This window comes from Zea mays, chromosome 1, assembly GCF_902167145.1.
Source record: "Zea mays cultivar B73 chromosome 1, Zm-B73-REFERENCE-NAM-5.0, whole genome shotgun sequence".
Lineage (NCBI taxonomy): Eukaryota > Viridiplantae > Streptophyta > Magnoliopsida > Poales > Poaceae > Zea > Zea mays.
The window spans coordinates 233,609,005-233,631,857 of NC_050096.1; positions in this window are offsets into that span (position 1 = coordinate 233,609,005).

Consider the following 22,853-nt stretch of genomic DNA (forward strand, 5'->3'; position numbering starts at 1 on the left):
CCGCACCTCCGACAGCCACGACATCACGCCAGCAGGGTGCCCAGATCTCTCCGGCTGCCACATTGGCATGTACCTAGGGCGCTAGCTCTCCCTCCGCTAGACACGTAGCACTCTGCTACACCACCCCATTGTACACCTGGATCCTCTCCTTACGACTATAAAAGGAAGGACCAGGGCCTTCTCAGAGAAGGTTGGCCGCGCGGGACCGAGGACGGGACAGGCGCTCTCTTGGGGCCGCTCGCTTCCCTCACCCGCGTGGACGCTTGTAACCCCCCTACTGCAAGCGCACCTGACCTGGGCGCGGGACGAACACGAAGGCCGCGGGACTTCCACCTCTCTCACGCTCGGCTCCGGCCGCCTCGCCTCTCCCCCCTTCGCGCTCGCCCACGCGCTCGACCCATCTGGGCTGGGGCACGCAGCACACTCACTCGTCGGCTTAGGGACCCCCCTGTCTCGAAACGCCGACAACTTCGAACAATGATGACTATTTTTGCAAAACCCCCATGATGATGTAATAACTTAATACTCTTTCATGCATGGTTTTATGCTTTATTGTATTTGCTCTGTGACTCACCATCGAGCGAGATTGTGGTACTTGATCCTGTCAGTGGCCGTGTCGGACTAGATCCGAGGGATTGACGGGTTATTCCCATTTAAGTGTGGTCTAGCCTTTAAGGCGGGACTTAGACACTTAAGTTGGAATAATTCGGGCAGTTCCGCCACAGCTGGTATCGGAGCTTGTACCACCACAGAGGAATCAATAAAATGTGAATACCATCATTTTTCCAAAATAAAACTTGGTAGAAACAGTGTTGGATAGATAGTAGGACGAGCCGGATAGACCTAGGACGTGAAGCCTTAGGGAAATAGAAGGGTAGCTAGGTGGCTAAGTGATTAGGCCCTACAGGCCACTTTTACAGGATGAGAGTTCTTCCCTATTCCTTTTATCTTGTTGTGAGGTCGTTCAGGACAGCATGCATGCATTCTTAATTAAGCAAATGGATAGCTGAGTAAGGACTTAAGAACAAGATAACAACCAACTAGGTCCCCAGTACCATTTTATTTTAACTAGAGAAAGGGGCTGAGTTTTATTTTTTTTCTTGTTCATTTTATAATTCTTTTTCTTTTACTTACGCTTAACCGTACACAGATGACTTCCCACGGATCCTCAGAGGACGGAAATGCACTAACCCACACTGACGGGCTTGCACGAGAGGGCTTCCCCCGTATTTTGTGGGAGGTACTTCAGGGAGCCGGGTACCTGACACCCCCTCAGTACGCGGTGCAGCAGTTCGAGAAGCACCGAGTGCCCCGCTGTAGGGTGAGGATGACCTTGGAGCCTCATCCCCTGCAGCCAGGCTGGCGTTCCCTGGACTCCGAGTCTTTCGGATACCGGGCGGAGGACACGATCGAGGCGATCGCTCTGCACGGGTTGACTACTTTCTGCGGATTTCACCCCTTGGAGCTTTCCACCCACCCCATTGGCTTGTTTCCTGCTGAGAGGGAAGACGACCCAATGTGGAAAGATCGGGTGGAGCATGCCAAGGATATCTGGGCTCTCTACCCGGGCCACACTGCGCACTTGACCGTGCGGTGCATGAATGCTCTGTACCGTCTGCAAGTGATGCGCGGTGAGGCTATGTCCCATCTGATGGCACTATTGGAGGCGACAAAGATTACTTTGGACAACAGGGAGGAGCTTGTGGTTGACTTGTCCACTGAAATGGTGGAGAAGGACTTGCAGGTGGAGCAGCTATCCACTGATATCCAAGAGTTGGAGGAGCTAGTGGGCACCAGGGAGAACACCATCGAGGTTCTCGAGGATCAGCTCATTAACACTCAGCAGCAGCTTGCCGAGGCTAACGAGCACCTGGATATGCATCACCAGGAGATCCAGGACATGGAGGCCAATGAGGACGTCGACATCGAGGGAGGAGATGAGCCTGCCTCTAGTGTGGACACTGCTGGCTCGGGGAGACCACCTTCCCCCGAGTCGAGTGTTGCCTCGTTCGCCCACTAGGTGTTCAGGATAGAGTTAGAAGTTGGATGGTAGGACTCCTCGCAGCTGGCTTAGCTTTTGCACCCTTGGGGTACTAGGCTAGATAGAGTTGAGTCTTTTTGGGACAATTGATGTAATCGTGCTAAACTCTCTTGGAAGCTTGTTTGATGGATGTTGTTATCAGTTTAAATTTGGAAGGAAAAATTTATGCCTTTTTAAAATCCTTTTGTTGAAGTTGGAGTCTATCATGTTGTTTTGACTCTTTTCGCCGCGATAAAATCTTGAACTTGGAAATATGGTGTTGAGTATAAATGTGGTTTTTCAGATGGCCGGGAGGCAGCGTCGTGGCCAGAATGAGCGCGTTCCTCCACCTCCGCCACCACCTCCCACTCTGCAGGAGCTCATGGCTCAGCAGAATGAGATCTTGAGACAGCTGGCCCAGCGACAGCCACCACCTCAGCACTATGGTGGTGGAGACCATCAGCGTCACCCCGCGGCAGCCACCTACCAAGAGTTCCTCAGCACCCAGCCTCCATTGTTCACAAGGGTAGAGGATCCACTTGATGCAGACGTGTGGTTGCGAGTGGTGGAATCCAAATTCCCACTACTCCATGGAGCTTGCTCAGAAGTCACCAAAGTTAGGTTCGCCACCCAGCAGCTTCGCGGACCCGCAAGGACTTGGTGGGACCATTTTCTCGCCATGCAGCCAGAGGATAGAGAGGTGGAATGGAGGGAGTTCAAGGCAGCTTTCAGGGGACACCATATACCAGCCGGGATTATGGACCGGAAGCTCAATGAGTTTTTGGCACTCACTCAGGGCAATAGGACAGTGTTGCAGTATGCCCAGGCTTTTAATGACTTGTGCCAGTATGCCGGGTATCACGCAGATACGGATGAGAAGAAGAGGGACAGGTTCAGGAGGGGGCTCAGCACTAAGCTCCGTGATCGTCTCAACACCGTCAGAGCCAATAGTTATAATGAGTTGGTCAACATGGCTATCTCCCAGGAGGACTGCATTACAGCTCGACAAGCGGAGAAGAAGAGGAAGACCCCTGTGGTAGGACCTTCAGCTCAGCCACAGCGCTTCAGGATTGTGTCCGACACCCAGAACAGGGGACCCCAGCAGCAGCAAGGAAGATGGGTGATCCGGCCACAACAGCAGCAGCAGGCACCCAACCGCGCCCAATTTCCAGCTCAGAGGAACAACCAGCAGCAGCAGTACCGCCAGGCAAATGACAACAGGTGCTTCACGTGTGGCAATACCGGGCATTATGCCAAGAATTGCCCCAGGAACCAGCAGAGGCAGGGGCAGAATGCTAATCAGAACCAAGGCAAGAGGCAGAAGGTGCAAGTGAGGCAGGGCAGGCTAAACTTCACCACCATGGCCGATATTCCAAAGGGAGCACCCGTCTTGACTGGTATCTTTACAGTTTTGAATTATCCTGCTATTGTTCTTTTTGATTCTGGTGCATCACACAGTTTTATCAGTACCAAATTTAGTGCCAAGTGTCAATCGCCTTTTCACCACACCAATGGGGGCATTACAATCTCAACACCAGGAGGCAGGGTTGCCACCTATCAGATCAATAGACACGTACCAATTAAGCTGGGTAGTTTCATTTTCAAAACCACTCTCTTAATAATGGGATTGGATAGTGTGGATATCATCTTAGGGACTGATTGGTTATCACGGCACCACGCGGTGATTGATGTTGCAGCCAGAGCCATAGAAATCCACTCTCCTTTGGATGGCGAGATTACCTTATATCTGCCCGACCAGGGTTGTACCCGTTCTTGTGCCTTCGTCATGATAGAGTCCCCAGTGGAAAAGATCCCAGTGGTCCGTGACTACCCGAATGTGTTTCCGGATGAGTTGCCAGGGATGCCACCAGACCGAGACATTGAGTTCGCAATCGAGTTACAACCCGGGACTGCTCCTATCTCCAAGAGACCCTATAGGATGCCTCCCGCGGAATTGGCAGAATTGAAGAAGCAATTGCAAGAACTGTTGGACAAGGGGTTTATTCGCCCAAGTACTTCACCATGGGGATGTCCAACTTTATTTGTGAAGAAAAAGGATGAGAGTTTGAGGATGTGTGTTGACTACCGCCCTCTCAATGCGGTGACTATTAAGAACAAATACCCGCTACCCCGTATTGATGTTCTGTTTGATCAGTTGGTAGGAGCCAAGGTATTCTCCAAGATAGACCTTCGCTCAGGTTACCATCAGATCAAGATCCGTGCCAGTGACATTCCCAAGACGGCTTTCTCTACCAGATATGGGCTGTATGAGTTTTTGGTAATGTCTTTTGGGCTGACCAATGCCCCGGCCTATTTTATGTACCTGATGAACTCAGTGTTCATGCCAGAGTTGGATAAGTTCGTGGTCGTTTTCATTGATGATATTCTGGTCTATTCCAAAAATGAAGATGAGCATACTGAGCACCTGCACATCGTGCTTCAGCGGCTTCGCGATCATCATCTTTATGCTAAGTTGTCTAAATGTGAGTTCTGGCTGAAGGAAATCAAAATCTTGGGTCGCACAATTTCTCAGGATGGGATATCAGTTGATCCTGAGAAGGTGCAAGAGGTAATGGATTGGAAACCCCCGACTACAGTAAGGCAGATTCGAAGTTTTCTGGGATTGGCAGGGTATTATCGACGATTTATTCCGGATTTCTCCAGGATTGCCAAACCAATGACTGAACTGTTGAAGAAGGGAGTCCGATATGATTGGAGCCAAAAGTGCGAGGATGCCTTTCGCACTTTGAGGCAGCATTTGACAACAGCCCCAGTGCTGGCTCAACCTGACAACACCAAGCCATTTGAAGTTTATTGTGATGCTTCTGGTACAGGATTGGGATGTGTATTGATGCAAGATAACCGAGTCATTGCTTATGCTTCCCGAGCACTCAGGCCCCATGAACAGAACTACCCTACACATGACCTGGAATTGGCAGCTGTGGTTCATGCTCTTAAGATATGGAGACACTACTTGATGGGAGCTCACTGTAACATCTACACTGATCACAAGAGTCTCAAATACATCTTCACCCAGGCAGATCTGAACATGAGGCAGAGGAGATGGTTGGAGTTAATCAAGGACTATGATTTGGAGGTGCACTATCATCCGGGCAAGGCCAATGTTGTGGCAGATGCCTTGAGCAGAAAGGCCCAATGCAATTGTATGAGCATGGATGCAAGAGTTACCACCCTGTGCGATGAGCTGTGCAAGCTGAACCTGGAAGTTGTTTCTTCAGGTGACTTGAGTTATATCTCGGTGGAACCCACATTGCAAGAGCAAATAGTCAGGGCACAGATTGAAGATAAGGGTGTTCAGATGATCAAGGAAATGATCAAGCAAAAGGCAAAAAAATACAAGTGCTTCCGTCAGGACAGCAAGGGAATTTTGTGGTTTGGAGATCGATTGGTTGTTCCCAAGGACCCTGAACTCAGAAAGAAGATACTAGATGAAGCTCACCTTTCCAAATTCTCCATGCACCCCGGTAGCAACAAGATGTACCATGATCTCAGGTCTTTATATTGGTGGACCAGAATGAAGAGGGAAATTGCCAAGTATATATCCGAGTGTGACACCTGCCAGAGAATCAAAGCCAGTCATTTGAGGGCAGCAGGCCCTTTGCAACCTCTTCCCATACCATCTTGGAAATGGGAGGACATTTGCATGGACTTTATTGTAGGATTGCCCACTACCTCTAGGCACCATGATTCCATTTGGGTTATTGTGGACAGGCTGACCAAGACTGCCCATTTCTTGCCAGTACATACCACCCACAAGACAGAGAAGTATGCAGAGATTTATGTTGATCAAATAGTGCGGTTACATGGTATTCCAAAGACCATTGTATCTGACAGAGGAGCCTTGTTTGTGGCACGCTTTTGGGAGCAACTCCAAGAATCACTTGGGACCCATGTCATACGAAGCTCAGCGTACCATCCCCAAACAGATGGTCAGACAGAAAGGGTAAACCAGATTTTGGAAGATATGTTGAGAGCATGTGCACTACATTACGGGAAGGATTGGGATAAGTGTCTTTCTTTGGCAGAGTTTTCTTACAATAACAGCTATCAGTCCAGTCTGAAGATGGCACCTTTTGAAGCCTTATATGGGAGAAGGTGTAGGACCCCACTAAATTGGTCTCAAGCAGGAGAAAGGGAAATTTTTGGGCCAGACTTGGTACTTGAGGCAGAAGAAAAAGTCAGAGTCATCAAAAAGAACTTAGAAGCTGCTCAGGCCAGGCAAAAGAGCTATCATGATAAGAGGCGGAAACCTCTCCAGTTTGCAGTGGGAGACCATGTCTATCTTAAGGTGTCACCCACCAGGGGTGTCCAGAGATTCGGAATTAAGGGCAAGTTAACTCCTCGATACATTGGACCCTATGAGATAAAAGCAAGTTGTGGACCTGTGGCTTATCAATTGGAATTGCCACCCCACATGTCAGCAGTTCACAATGTGTTCCATGTCTCTCAGCTGCGGAAATGTGTTCGCCTACCCACTGAAGTACTGTCGGAACCAGACATTGAAATAGAACCAGATTTGTCCTATCAAGAGTACCCCGTCAAGGTATTAGATCAAAAGGAGAGGTCAACACGGGCAAGGTCAATCAGGATGTATAAAGTTCAGTGGAGTCACCATTCAGCAGAAGAAGCTACATGGGAGACGGAGGATTTTCTACGCTCTCGCTTCCCCGACTTTCTACCCAAAGGAGTCGGTACGTAACCCCAAAACACCACCCCCCCACCTGCCCTTTGAAAATAATTTTAAGAAGAACTTAGATAACAAGGATAGTCTAAGTTGTGGATTTAACTTAAGAAGGGCTTCCTTCTGAAGTTGCAAAGAGAATGACATTCGAAGAGCAGTTAATAAGAGAAACTTGAGTAAAGAAAGAGTAGCACCAGCACACCTTCAAGCACCCCTCTAGAGGACTCTGCCTAAAATCTCGGGACGAGATTCCTTTAAGGGGGGAGGGCTATAACACCCCAGGTGTTACCATGGCTAGAGCCTACCTTGATACTAAAGGGTATGAGCACCTGTGGAAGAACTTAATGAGCAAAAGCATGAGGGCCTTGGAAAGCTAGAGGTTAACCAAGGATTGTGAGTAACCAAAAGCATTACTCTAATCCTTGCACACTTACTACCTTGGATGAGAGGGGAGAAGAACCCTAGACCTCTCTTAAACCCTATCTCCCAAAACCCTAGATAAAAGGGAAAAGAGAGTGAACAAGTGTGCAAAACATGAGTAACATTTACCCAAACCTTAAGTAATCTTATAACCAGCAATTAGGGGAGGGAAATATTGCAAAAAGACCCCTGGAGAAACCCCAAATCAAATCTCCAAGTGGAGAGAGAGCTAGAGCTCTCTATTTCTCTCTAAGTTAAAACCTATGCCTACACTAAAGATCAGTTGTGTTCACCTCGAAGCTGGCATCAAATCCACCTATGTTCTATACCAAAAATGTGGCATACCACCCAAGGCACCCACTGGAAAAAGCTGAGCCCGAGACTTGGACGTTTGACATGCCTTGGCATGGTTTTTGTCGCGAGGTGGGCAGTGTGACACACCCGATTTGGCGACCGGAGATCTCCCTCCCTAGGCCATATCTGCCATAGCGTCTCACAGGTAAGTGATAGCCCTAGGTGCCAGGAGTAGACCCACGCCGGATTTTTGCCAAGATTCGCACGTTTGCGACTTGGGTGAGCTGTGGAACAAGGGCAGAAGAAAACTTACACGTGTTCGACGCACTCTGCCGCGCCAGAGCACGCCCGCGCCCGACCCCGCGCCGCGCCGAGTCGCGCCCGTGTCCCCTTTGTGCGCCCGCGCCTATAAAACCCATAGAGGCATCGAGCACACTCCTCCGCGCATAGTCAAGCCTCACCGGAGCTTAGCTCGCCGCCGTTTGCCCGTGCGCGACGTGTTCGCGACCACCCGACCCACTGCCGCCGTAGACCGGCCAGCCCAACCTTTCTCGACCCCGTTCGACCCTCGGAGACGAGTGAGCACACCTCAGTGAAGCTCCCCGAGCGAGGAATCGAAGCCTGCTTCGCCGGAGAGGCCAGTCCACGGTCGCCGGAGCTCACACCCTCGCCGGAGTACGTGGACCGGGTAATCCGCTCAACCATTTTCCAATTCCTGGTGCACACAGTCACTAGTTACCCCAGGAAGCTCACCTTGCCCTTGGATTGAACCAGCTCGTGGTTTGGCCGGTACACTCGCCGCCGACGAGAACACCCGCCTGCGCACGTGGACCGAGCGATTCTGGCCATCCCCGCCGTCGAGCCGCACCTCGCTGTGACCGCCAGAGTCTCCCCGAGCCAACCCTGCTCTTCGCCGGACCTATCTCGCCGCCGGTAAGCCGCGCCACCCTTTTCTTTCCCGCGGGTACTGTTTACATTGGGGGAAGGACTGCGGGTGAGAGGAAGAGAAGGTCAGGGGGCTTTTTGAACTATCAGCGACCCAGGGGAATAGTGGCTCAGGGGTAGATTTGTGCGAGTTGATTTAGTTTAAACCCAGGGACCTCGGTGCAAACTGTTTTTCCAGGAAACTCTTATTAAATCTGTTTTTATTTTGAATAGAGACTTTAAAAATTCATAACTTCTGCTTAGTTCATCCAAATTTGGTTAAACCAATTTTGTCAGACTCTAAATAATGTAACCCACTTAAGAAAAATATAAAACCCCCTATGTACTATAGAAGACTTTAAAGCTCTGATTTAATTATAGTTTGGCCAAAAGCTAAATAATAGGGCTAAAAATAGTTGTGCTATTTGACTAGGGTTAGAAAAATTTAGAGAAGTGTATATCTTACTACTGACCTGTTTAAAATGTTAAATCTCTCTGTCCACCCCATTTAGTTAGTTTTTACCCTTTATTTTACAATATGCTTAAGGTTAAGAAAAATAGAAAATGTGATTTAAATAATGAACCAGAAGGCACCCCTATTTTTGTTAGGATACTTATTCAATATAGTTCACTGGAAAAATATATCACACCCTGTTTTAGCATAAAATAAGTAGGATACCTTTTAATTGAATAAAACAGGGATAACTTAGAAAAACCCTACAAAAATAACCCCAAGGTGAAAATATCCCCACCCTTGGGGTAGTAAATGTTTTGTTGTTAAAAACTTAAGAAAAATATGAAATCTGCTGTTTGACATTTTTCAAATAACAATATAGTAGAAAGTGCCTTTTTGACATTAAACTTTAGAAAAGCATAACTAAATAACCACCCCTTAGCTTTCTGTGATTTTTGGCACATAAGCCTATTATTACTGTTGGAGGCCAACAAAAATAACCCTTAGGACAGACCTCACCTCTAATTAAGAGTTGTAGTGTAAAGTGGCCCATTTTACACCACTCTTGTTATTTTTGTCTTAAGCTTAGCCTTTATTTGGGGAGCCTCAAATTCTTAAAACAGGCTAGAATAGCAAATGGCAACCCACTGCAATTTTTACAGAATTTTTGGAAATTATTACACCACTGTCGTAGTTCAAACCTCACTAGAAACCCTAAGTAGAAATTAAAAAAAGGAAAAGGAAAATGGTAATTAATGTCATCCTAAAACCCTTGTAATTTGTCCACTGGAATATATAAAGACAATACAAATCCACTATGTTATCCCCAATGAAAACCTAAGCCTAAAGAGTAATAAGCCTAACCCACTAGAAGCCCCGCATGACTAAGAAACCCTAAGTTACTTCTTGGCTTAGTTTTCTTTTTAGCATAATGTTATTAAATCCTGCATAATCATAACATACATGTTCATTGCATTCGATAAACTGTAATCTTGCTGACGGAGAGTACATCCTTGTGCCGGAGCAAGGAGCTGCTCAGGAGGTAGCCCCAGATCCCGCACCCGAGTCTGCACCAGAGGACCTGCCTGCCACTGCTTTGGAAGGCAAGCCCCGATTTATGCATAACCTATTATTTATGCTATTTTACTCCACTTAATGATTGCAGGATTGATTGTGCACTTAGGTGTAGGAACTGTTTGAAACCCTAGTTGCATGATCTCAGAAATCCTTTTTGAGATGGATACTAGTATGCTAGGTCGAGTAGTTGCTTTATTTTAATTAGGATCTCGGTAGAAGACGAGTGATTTTTCTAGCACTCACGCGAGATCAGGAAATTGGTTGTACCCACTTTCACATTATTATGATACTAGTTTGTGGACAACAATCCATGGGGATTGGTTGTTTACGAGATGAGAAAATGGAATAAGGATTAACGTGCGGATACCTGTGTCAAGCGTTTGAACGTACTAAACACATACCGAGAAATATGGTAAATCGGTAAGCCTAGTACCTGATTGAACCTGGCAGTAGACTTTGCCCCTCACGCGACCTGAGACATGGTCTCCCATTCCGGTTATGGTGGGTACAAGTGCGGTCACTGCACGACGGCAGTCGGGGTCAGTGAGCCATTGTACGCCAAGGCGGTGAGCCCTGTTCTGCTGACGGGGAATTGATGGGGACGGTTGATGTGTGTGGGGACGGAGTGCCCTGGCATGTCGTGTGTTTAGGTTTACCTTGCAAGGATAAAAACTCGATTCGAATCGTCTGCTTCTCGCAGCTAATGAGACTGCTTGATCCATTGTACTGCATTGAGTAACAAGTGGAAATATGATGAGTTGATATAAGATGTTGATTGCTAATAATGTTTTGCTACTATGTATGAGTAGATAGTACACATTTAGCCTTAAGAGAGTCACACTTAAATTGACAAAAGTTAAAACTTGACTTAGAAACTCAGCTAGTGCTTTTGGCAAACCAAACCCCACAGCCAAACAGCTGCATGTCTAGAGGTAGAGGAGTAGGCTCCTCACACCGGGTAAGTCTAGCTGAGTATTAGTATACTCAGCCTTGCTTGTGGCATAATTTTTTACAGGTTCTCCGGAGGAAATGGTTGCTGGAGTGACTTGGCCGTCCATCTTGCCACCGGGTTGGACTGTCGAGTGGGACCCAACCTCGGCTGAGGAGGAGCATGAGGAGTGATGGGCCAGGCTTTCCCCATCCCTCTGTTTATTTACTGTTAGTTTTATTCCGCTGCACTTCGAACAATGATGACTATTTTTGCAAAACCCCCATGATGATGTAATAACTTAATACTCTTTCATGCATGGTTTTATGCTTTATTGTATTTGCTCTGTGACTCACCATCGAGCGAGATTGTGGTACTTGATCCTATCAGTGGCCGTGTCGGACTAGATCCGAGGGATTGACGGGTTATTCCCATTTAAGTGTGGTCTAGCCTTTAAGGCGGGACTTAGACACTTAAGTTGGAATAATTCGGGCAGTTCCGCCACATATATGCCCTTGTGTTTGAGTCATATCTTAGTAAAAAGCCTTCTACAGTTTTAGGAGCAAATTTAGATTTTCTACCTCTTTTAACAAGAATAAAGCATTTGCTACCAAAAACTCTAAAATATGAAATATTGGGCTTTTTACTGGTTAGGAGTTCATAGGATGTTTTCTTGAGGATTCGGTGTAGATATAACCGGTTGATGGCGTAGCAGGCGGTGTTGACCGCCTCGGCCCAAAACCGATCCGGTGTCTTGTACTCATCAAGCATAGTTCTTGCCATGTCCAATAGAGTTTGATTCTTCCTCTCCACTACACCATTTTGTTGTGGCGTGTAAGGAGAGGAGAACTCATGCTTGATGCCCTCCTCCTCAAGAAAGCCTTCAATTTGTGAATTCTTGAACTCTGTCCCATTGTCGCTTCTAATTTTCTTGATCCTTAAGCTGAACTCATTTTGAGCCCGTCTCAAGAATCCCTTTAAGGTTTCTTGGGTATGGGATTTTTCCTGCAAAAAGAACACCCAAGTGAAGCGAGAATAATCATCCACAATAACTAGACAGTACTTACTCCCGCCGATGCTTATGTAAGCAATCGGGCCGAATAGATCCATATGTAGGAGCTCCAGTGGCCTGTCAGTCGTCATGATGTTCTTGTGTGGATGATGAACACTAACTTGCTTCCCGGCTTGGCATGCGCTACAAATCCTGTCTTTCTCAAAATGAACATTTGTTAGTCCTAAAATGTAATCTCCCTTTAGAAGCTTATGAAGATTCTTCATTCCAACGTGGGCTAGTCGGCGGTGCCAGAGCCAACCCATGTTAGTCTTAGCAATTAAGCAAGTGTCGAGTTCAGTTCTATCAAAATCTACCAAGTATAGCTGACCCTCTAACACTCCCTTAAAGGCTATTGAATCATCACTTCTTCTAAAGACAGTGACACCTACATCAGTAAAGAGACAGTTGTAGCCCATTTGACATAATTGGGATACGGAAAGCAAATTGTAATCTAATGAATCAACAAGAAAAACATTGGAAATGGAATGGTCAGGAGATATAGCAATTTTACCCAAACCTTTGACCAAACCTTGGTTTCCATCCCCGAATGTGATAGCTCGTTGGGGATCTTGATTTTTCTCGTAGGAGGAGAACATTTTCTTCTCCCCTGTCATGTGGTTTGTGCACCCGCTGTCGATGATCCAACTTGAGCCCCCGGATGCATAAACCTACAAAACAAGTTTAGTTCTTGACTTTAGGTACCCAAACGGTTTTGGGTCCTTTGGCATTAGAAACAAGAACTTTGGGTACCCAAACACAAGTCTTTGACCCCTTGTGTTTGCCCCCAACAAACTTGGCAACCACCTTGCCGGATTTGTTAGTTAAAACATAAGATGCATCAAAAGTTTTAAATGAAATGCTATGATCATTTGATGCACTAGGAGTTATCTTTTTAGGCAACTTAGCACGGGTTGGTTGCCTAGAGCTAGATGTCTCACCCTTATACATAAAAGCATGATTAGAGCCAGAGTGAGACTTCCTAGAATGAATTCTCCTATTTTTGCTCTCGGGATAACCGGCAGGGTACGAAATGTAACCCTCGTTATCCTGAGGCATGGGAGCCTTGCCCTTAACAAAGTTAGACAAATTTTTAGGAGGGGCACTAAGTTTGACGTTGTCTCCCCTTTGGAAGCCAATGCCATCCTTGATGCCAGGGCGCCTCCCATTATAGAGCATACTCCTAGCAAATTTAAACTTTTCATTCTCTAAGTTATGCTCGGCAATTTTAGCATCTAATATTGCTATATGATCATTTTGTTATTTAATTAAAGCCACATGATCATGAATAGCATTAATATCAACATCTCTACATCTAGTACAAATAGTAACATGCTCAATGGTAGATGTAGAGGGTTTGCAAGAATTAAGTTCAACAATCTTAGCATGTAATATGTCATTTTTATCTCTAAGATCGGAAATTGTAACATTGCAAACGTCAAAATCTTTGGCCTTAGCAATTAATTGTTCATTTTCAATCCTAAGGCTAGCAAGAGAGGTGTTTAATTCTTCAATCTTAGCAAGCAAATCATCATTATCATTTCTAAGATTGGGAATTGAAACATCACAAACATGAGAATCAACCTTAGCAATTAATCTAGCATTTTCATTCCTAAGGTTGTCAATAGTCTCATGGCAAGTGCTTAGCTCACTAGACAATTTTTCACATTTTTCAACTTGTAGAGCATAAGCATTTTTAACCTTAACATGCTTTTTGTTTTCCTTAATAAGGAAGTCCTCTTGAGAGTCCAAGAGATCATCCTTCTCATGAATAGCACTAATCAATTCATTTAATTTTTCCTTTTGTTGCATGTTTAGGTCGGCAAAAAGGGTACGCAAATTATCTTCCTCATCACTAGCATTATCATCACTCGAGGACTCATATTTAGTGGAGGATTTGGATTTAACCTTCTTCTTTTTGCCGTCCTTGGCCATGAGGCATTTGTGGCCGACGTTGGGGAAGAGAAGACCCTTGGTGACGGCGATGTTGGCGGCGTCCTCGTCGGGGGAGGAGTCGGTGGAGCTCTCGTCGGAGTCCCATTCCCGGCACACATGGGCATCGCCGCCCTTCCTCTTGTGATATCTCTTCTTCTCCTTTCTTCTCCCCTTCTTGTCGTTGTCCCTGTCACTATCACTTGATAATGGACATTTAGCAATAAAGTGACCGGGCTTACCACACTTGTAGCAAACCTTTTTGGAACGGGATTTGTAATCCTTCCCCTTCCGTTGCTTGAGGATTTGGCGAAAGCTTTTGATGATGAGTGCCATTTCCTCGTTGTCGAGCTTGGAGGCGTCGATGGGTGTTCGACTTGGAGTAGCCTCCTCCTTCTTTTCTTCCGTCGCCTTGAATGCGACGGGTTGTGCCTCGGGCGTGGAGGAGGTGCCTTGCTCGATGATTTTCTTTGAGCCTTTAATCATTAGCTCAAAGCTCACAAATTTTCCTATAACCTCCTCGGGAGACATTAGCTTATATCTAGGATCACCTCGAATTAATTGAACTTGTGTAGGGTTAAGAAATACGAGGGATCTAAGAATAACCTTGACCATCTCATGGTCATCCCATTTTTCGCTCCCGAGGTTGCACACTTGGTTCACCAAGGTCTTCAAGCGGTTGTACATAGCTTGTGGATTCTCCCCTTGGTGAAGCATGAAGCGACCGAGCTCCCCCTCGATCGTCTCTCGCTTGGTGATCTTTATCACCTCGTCTCCCTCGTGCGCGGTCTTGAGTACGTCCCAAATTTCCTTCGCACTTTTTAACCCTTGCACCTTATTATACTCCTCTCGACTTAGAGAGGCGAGGAGTATAGTGGTGGCTTGGGAGTTAAAGTGGTGAATTTGGGCCACCTCGTCCGAGTCGTAGTCTTCATCCCCTACGAATGGTACCTGTACACCAAACTCAACAACATTCCATATGCTTTTGTGGAGTGAGGTTAGATGATGCCTCATTTTGTCACTCCACATATTATAATCTTCACCGTCAAAAACCGGTGGTTTGCCTAATGGAACGGAGAGTAAAGGGGTACGCTTTGAAATGTGGGGGTAGCGTAGGGGGATCTTACTATACTTCTTGCGCTCTTGGCGCTTAGAAGTAACGGACGGTGCGTCGGAGTCGGAGGTCGACGTGGATGAAGTGTCGGTCTCGTAGTAGACCACTTTCCTCATCCTCTTGTGCTTATCGCCTCTCCGATGCGACTTGTGGGAAGAAGATTTCTTCTCCTTCCCCTTTCCTTTGTTGGAGGAGTCCTTCTTCTCCTTCCTCTTGGTGCGGGACTCTTCCGATGAAGTGCTCCCGTGACTCGTAGTGGGCTTGTCGTCAGTCTCCATCTCCCTCTTGGTGTGATCTCCCGACATCACTTCGAGCGGTTAGGCTCTAATGAAGCACCGAGCTCTGATACCAATTGAAAGTCGCCTAGAGGGGGGGTGAATAGGGCGAAACTGAAATTTACAAATATAAACACAACTACAAGCCGGGTTAGTGTTAGAAATAATAATGAGTCCGAGAGAGAGGGCGCAAAACAAATCGCAAGCAAATGGAGAGTGTGACACGCGGATTTGTTTTACCGAGGTTCGGTTCTCGCAAACCTACTCCCCGTTGAGGAGGCCACAAAGGCCGGGTCTTTTTCAACCCGTTCCCTCTCTCAAACGGTCCCTCGGACCGAGTGAGCTTCTCTTCTCAAATCAAACCAGGAACAAAACTTCCCCACAAGGACCACCACACAATTGGTGTCTCTTGCCTCGGTTACAATGGAGTTTTGATCACAAGAACAAGTGAGAAAGAAAAGAAGCAATCCAAGCGCAAGAGCTCAAAAGAACACGACAAATCTCTCTCGCTAATCACTAAAGTCTTGTGAGGAATCGGAGAGGATTTGATCACTTGGGTGTGTCTTGTATTGAATGTCTAGCTCTTGTAAGTGGTTGAGAAGTGGAAAACTTGGATGACTTGAATGTGGGGTGGTTGGGGGTATTTATAGCCCCAACCACCAAACTAGCCGTTTGGGTGGAGGCTGTCTGTCGCATGGTGCACCGGACAGTCCGGTGCACACCGGACATGTCCGATGCGCCAGCCACGTCACACGAACGTTAGGGTTCCGACCGTTGGAGCTCTGACTGCTGGGCCCGCCTGGATGTCCGGTGGCGCATCGGACATGTATTGTAGAGTGTCTGGTGCGCCAACACACGCGTGCCTGACTTCTGCGTGCTCTGGCGCGCATTTAATGTGCCTGCAGGTGACCGTTGGCGCCGAAGTAGCCGTTGCTCCGCTGTCACACCGGACAGTCCGGTGTACACCGGACATGTCCGGTGAATTATAGCGGACTAGCCGTTGTGGATTCCCGAAGCTGGTGAGTTTAGAGTCGCGTCCCCTTGGAGCATCGGACACTGTCCGGTGTACACCGGACAGTCCGGTGAATTATAGCACGGCGCCTCTGAAAATTCCCGAAGGTGAAGAGTTCAGTGTCGAGTCCCCTGGTGCACCGGACACTGTCCGGTGGTGCACCGGACAGTCCGGTGCGCCCGACCAGGGTGCCTTCGGTTGTCCCTTTGCTCCTTTGTTTGAACCCTTTCTCTTGATCTTTTTATTGGCTTATGGTGAACCTTTGGTACCTGTAGAACTTATAAACTTGGGCAAACTAGTTAGTCCAATTATTTGTGTTGGGCAATTCAACCACCAAAATTAATTAGGAATATAGGTGTAAGCCTAATTCCCTTTCATGCATCATATGTTTTGACTAACAAATCCGGCAAAGTAGTTGCCAAGTATGTTGGGGACAAACACAAGGAAGCAAAAACTTGTGTTTGGGTACCCAAAGTTCTTGTATCTAATGTCAAAGGACCCAAAACTGTTTGGGTACCTAAAAACAAGAACTAAATTTGTTTTGTAGGTTTATGCATCCGGGGGCTCAAGTTGGATCATCGATAGCGGGTGCACAAACCACATGACAGGGGAGAAGAAGATGTTCTCCTCCTACGAGAAAAACCAAGATCCCCAACGAGCTATCACATTCGGGGATGGAAACCAAGGTTTGGTCAAAGGATTGGGTAAAATTGCTATATCACCTGACCATTGTATTTCCAATGTTTTTCTTGTAGATTCTTTAGATTACAATTTGCTTTCCGTTTCTCAACTATGCAAAATTGGCTACAACTGTCTATTTACTGACGTAGGTGTCACTGTCTTTAGAAGAAGTGATGATTCAGTAGCATTTAAGGGAGTGTTAGAGGGTCAGCTATACTTAGTTGATTTCAATAGAGCTGAACTCGACACTTGCTTAATTGCTAAGACTAACATGGGCTGGCTCTGGCATCGCCGACTAGCACATGTTGGGATGAAGAATCTTCACAAACTTCTAAAGGGAGAACACATTTTAGGACTAACCAATGTTCATTTTGAGAAAGACAGGATTTGTAGCGCATGCCAAGTCGGGAAGCAAGTTGGCATTCATCATCCACATAAGAATATCTTGACGACTGACAGGCCACTCGAGCTCCTCCACATGGACCTATTCGACCCGATCGCTTACATAAGCATCGGCGGGAGTAAGTACTGTCTTGTTATTGTGGATGACTATTCTCGCTTCACTTGGGTATTCTTTTTACAGGAAAAATCTCAAACCCAAGAGACCTTAAAGGGATTCTTGAGACGGGCTCAAAATGAGTTCGGCTTGAGGATCAAGAAAATTAGAAGCGATAATGGGACGGAGTTCAAGAACTCTCAAATAGAAGGCTTCCTTGAGGAGGAGGGCATCAAGCATGAGTTCTCTTCTCCCTACACGCCACAACAAAATGGTGTAGTGGAGAGGAATAACAGAACTCTATTGGACATGGCAAGAACCATGCTTGATGAGTACAAGACTTCGGATCAGTTTTGGGCCGAGGCGGTCAACACCGCCTGCTACGCCATCAACCGATTGTATCTGCACCGAATCCTCAAGAAGACATCATATGAACTCCTAACCGGTAAAAGGCCCAATGTTTCATATTTTAGAGTCTTTGGTAGCAAATTTTTTGTACTTGTTAAAAGAGGTAGAAAGTCCAAATTTGCTCCAAAGGCTGTAGAAGGCTTTTTACTAGGATATGATTCAAACACAAGGGCATATAGAGTCTTCAACAAGTCCACTGGACTAGTTGAAGTTTCTTGTGACATTGTGTTTGATGAGACTAACGGCTCCCAAGTGGAGCAAGTTGATCTTGATGAATTAGATGATGAAGAGGCTCCGTGCATCGCGCTAAGGAACATGTCCATTGGGGATGTGTGTCCTAAGGAATCCGAAAGAGCCCATTCAAGCACAAGATCAACCATCCTCCTCCATGCAAGCATCTCCACCAACTCAAGATGAGGATGAGGCTCAAGATGATGAAGAAGAAGATCAAGAAGATGAGCCACCTCAAGACGACGACAATAATCAAGGGGGAGATGCAATTGATCAAGACAAGGAGGATGAGAAAGTTGCAAGGCTGCCACACCCAAGAGTCCACCAAGCAATCCAACGAGATCACCCCGTCAACACCATCCTCGGCGACATTCGTAAGGGGGTAACCACTAGATCTCGTGTTGCACATTTTTGTGAGCATTACTCTTTTGTTTCCTCCATTGAGCCACACAGGGTAGAGGAAGCACTTCAAGATTCGGATTGGGCGATGGCGATGCAAGAGGAGCTCAACAACTTCACGAGGAATGAGGTATGGCATTTAGTTGTAGGAACCAAGTGGGTCTTCCACAACAAACAAGACGAGCATGGTGTGGTGACAAGGAACAAAGCCCGACTTGTGGCCAAGGGATATTCACAAGTCGAAGGTTTGGATTTCGGTGAAACCTATGCACCCGTAGCTAGGCTTGAGTCATTTCACGTTTTACTTGCCTATGCTACTTACCATGGCTTCAAGCTTTATCAAATGGACATGAAGAGTGCCTTCCTCAATGGACCAATCAAAGAAGAGGTCTATGTTGAGCAACCTCCCGGCTTTGAAGATAGTGAGTATCCTAACCATGTTTATAGACTCTCTAAGGCGCTTTATGGGCTCAAGCAAGCCCCAAGAGCATGGTATGAATGCCTAAGAGATTTTCTTATTGCTAATGGCTTCAAAGTCGGAAAAGCCGATCCTACACTCTTTACTAAAATACTTGAAAATGATTTGTTTGTATGCCAAATTTATGTTGATGATATCATAATTGGGTCTACTAACGAATCTACATGTGAAGAGTTTAGTAGGATCATGACACAAAAATTCGAGATGTCTATGATGGGGGAGTTGAAGTATTTCTTAGGATTTCAAGTTAAGCAACTCCAAGAGGGCACCTTCATTAGCCAAACGAAGTACATTGAAGACATTCGAACCAAGTTTGGGATGAAGGACGCCAAGCCCATCAAGACACCCATGGGAACTAATGGGCATCTCGACCTCGACATGGGAGGTAAATCCGTAGATCAAAAGGTATACCTGAAAGGGAAATAGGGTCAAACCTTTTCCTAATTGATTTTGGTGGTTGAATTGCCCAACATAACTAATTGGACTAACTAGTTTGTTCTAGATTATATATTCTACAGGTGCCAAAGCTTCAACACAAACCAATCAAAAGAACAAGTTAGGTCTCAAAAGAAAGGAGCAAAAAGGAACCGAAGGCTGCCTGGTCTGGCGCACAGGACTGTCCGGTGTGCCACCGGACAGTGTCCGGTGCACCAGGGTACTTCAGCACGAACTCCTCACCTTCGGGTTTCCCAGGCGTAGCTCCGCTATAATTCACCGGACAGTGTCCGGTGCACACCAGACTGTCCGGTGCACCCTTCGCCAGCAGACTTCATCAACGGCTAGTTTTTGGATGGTGGCTATAAATACCACCCCAACCGGCCACTTCAAGGTGTGGGAGCCCAAGCAACATTCCAAGTCATCTAGTTGACATACTCAAGCCCTCCCAACCACATATATTCATTGATCCATCCTATACACAAGATTTAGACCACTACAACCCACACAAGTGCCACAAAAGCAAGAGAAAGCAAAAGAAAGCCTCTTGTGTGATTTAGCTCTAGTGCCTTGTGAGATTCATTGAGAGATAGTGTGTACTACATCTTTGTGTTCATTTGCGCGTGGAGTTTTGACTCCCATCCAACTTCCTCCAAAGTTTTGGAGGCTTGTAAAAAGCTAGCAAGAGACACCAAAGTGTGTGGTGGTCCTTGTGGGATCGAGAGTGATCCTTGAGAAGAAGAAGAGCTCGCCGATCCTTGTGTGATCGGTGGAGAGAGGGAAAGGGTTGAAAAAGACCCGTCCTTAAGTGGACTCCTCAACGGGGACTAGGCCTTCGAGGGCAGAACCTCGGTAAAACAAATCACCCGTGTCCATTGTGTTCATTGCTTGTGATTTGTTTGTATTCTCTTGCTTTAAGTTTTCTTGCACCATTCTTTGTTTATATCATTTGGTGTTGCTTCAAGTTAAATTCTCATTTAGTGAAGCAACACTTCGCAAGAAAGAACTTGACTTAGTGCTCTTCTCATCTAAGGCTACTTGCTTTGTTATTCTATAACTTATTAGTAGTATTGATTTATCAATCCCGCATTATTTGAAAGCAATACTCTTTACAAGCAAAGACTTAGTTTTTATACTCCGATATTTGTATATCTTGTTCTAACCACTAATCAAGGGATCTAGTTGGGGGATAAAGTTTTAATTTTCAGGTTTCGCCTATCCACCCCCCTCTAGGCGACTTTGAATACCGGTCGATGATAGGTTCTTTACTCTATTTATGTGCTTCACGACCGGATATTATGCTTTCCGTATGTATGTGTGCAAGATTCCAAGCCGATCCTAAGGAAGCTCACCTTAGGGCCGTAAAACGAATCTTGAGATATTTAGTTTATACTCCTAAGTTTGACCTTTGGTACCCCAGGGGATCCACATTTGATTTAATTGTTTATTTCGATGCCGATTGGGCAGGGTGCAAAATTAATAGAAAGAGCACATCGGGGACTTGCCAGTTCTTGGGAAGATCTCTGGTGTCTTGGGCTTCAAAGAAGCAAAACTCTGTGGCTCTTTCAACCGCCGAAGCCGAGTATATTGCCGCAGGCCATTGTTGCGCGCAATTGCTTTGGATGAGGCAAACCCTTAGGGACTATGGTTACAAATTAACCAAAGTTCCTCTTCTATGTGATAATGAGAGTGCAATCCACATGGCGGATAATCCCGTTGAGCATAGCCGCACTAAACACATAGCCATTCGGTATCACTTTCTAAGGGATCACCAACAAAAGGGGGATATCGAGATTGCATATGTTAGCACCAAAGAACAATTAGCCGATATCTTTACCAAGCCATTGGATGAACAAACTTTTACCAAACTTAGGCATGAGCTAAATATTCTTGATTCTAAAAACTTTTATTGATGCTTTGCACACATAGCTCATATGTATACCTTTGATCATCTCTTTCATGTGCTATGACTAATGTGTTCTTTCAAGTCCATTTCATGCTAAGTCATAGATTGAAAGGGAAAAGGATTCTTCGGCGAAGACAAGGCTTCCACTCCGCTCCATCGAATCATTCTTCCTTCGCCGTCGCTCCGCACTATCCTCCAACTTTGGTATAATCTTCACTCCTTTACTTCTATCCAAAGGGGAGAGAGTATTTCAAAGGGCTTATATTTCACTCAAGCATCCGTTTTTGGCGATTCATGCCAAAGGGGGAGAGAGTATTAGCCCAAAGCAAAAGGACCGCACCACCACCAATTTCAAAAAATGTAGTCTTTTATCTGGTATTAAAAGAAGTTTTTCAATTGATATCTTATTTTGATATAATTTCATATTGGGATACCCTCTTCAAAATTAATATCTAAAACCCTCTTGAACACTAAGAGGAGGATTTCATTAAGGGGGAGTTTTGTTTAGTCAAAGGAAAAGCATTTGAACCAAGGGGAGAAAATTTCAAAACTTGAAAATGCTTCTCAAAAATCTTATTCATTTAACTTTGACTATTTGCAAAAGAACTTTGAAAAGAATTTCCAAAACATATTGCAAAACAAAACATGTGGTGCAAGCGTGGTCCAAAATGTTAAATATGAAAAGAAAGCCATCCATGCATATCTAGTAGTAATATTTATTGATTTCATTCCAAGCAACCTTTGCACTTACAATTATGAAACTAGTTGAATTATACGCTTCTATATTTGCTTTGGTTTGTGTTGGCATCAATCACCAAAAAGGGGGAGATTGAAAGGGAAATAGGCTTACACCTTTTCCTAATTGATTTTGGTGGTTGAATTTCCCAACACAAATAATTGGACTAACTAGTTTGGTCTAGATTATAAGTTTTTCAGGTGCCAAAGGTTCACAATAGACCAATAAAATGACCAAGAAAGGGTTCAAACAAAGTGAGCTAAAGACAACCCAAAGGCACCCTGGTCTGGAGCACCGGACTGTCCGGTGCGGTGCACCACCGGACATTGTCCGGTGCACCAGGGAACTCGACGCTGAACTCGCTACCTTCGGGAAAATGGAGGCCGCTCCGCTATAATTCACCGGACCGTCCGGTGTATGCACCGGACAGTGACCGGTGGCACACCGGACCACGCGCAGCAGGCGCACCGGACAGTCTACAGGACTTGTCCGGTGCACCACCGGACAGCCTAGAGGCCCCACCAGTCAGAGCTCCAACGGTCGAACCCTAACGGCCGGGTGACGTGGCTGGCGCACCGGACAGTGTCCGGTGGCGCACCGGACTGTCAGGTGCGCCCGTCGACAGCAGCCTCCACCAAACGGCTAGTTTGGTGGTTGGGGCTATAAATACCCCAACCACCCCACATTAAATTGCATCCAAGTTCTCAGCATTCACACCTCATACAAGAGCTATAGCATTCAATTCTAGACACAACCAAAGAGATCAAATCTTCTCCCAAGTCTGAAATCACTCCAAATAAATAGTGACTAGAGAGAGCGACATTTGTGTTCATTTGAGCTCTTGCGCTTGGATTGCTTCTTTTCTTTCTCATTCTTTCTT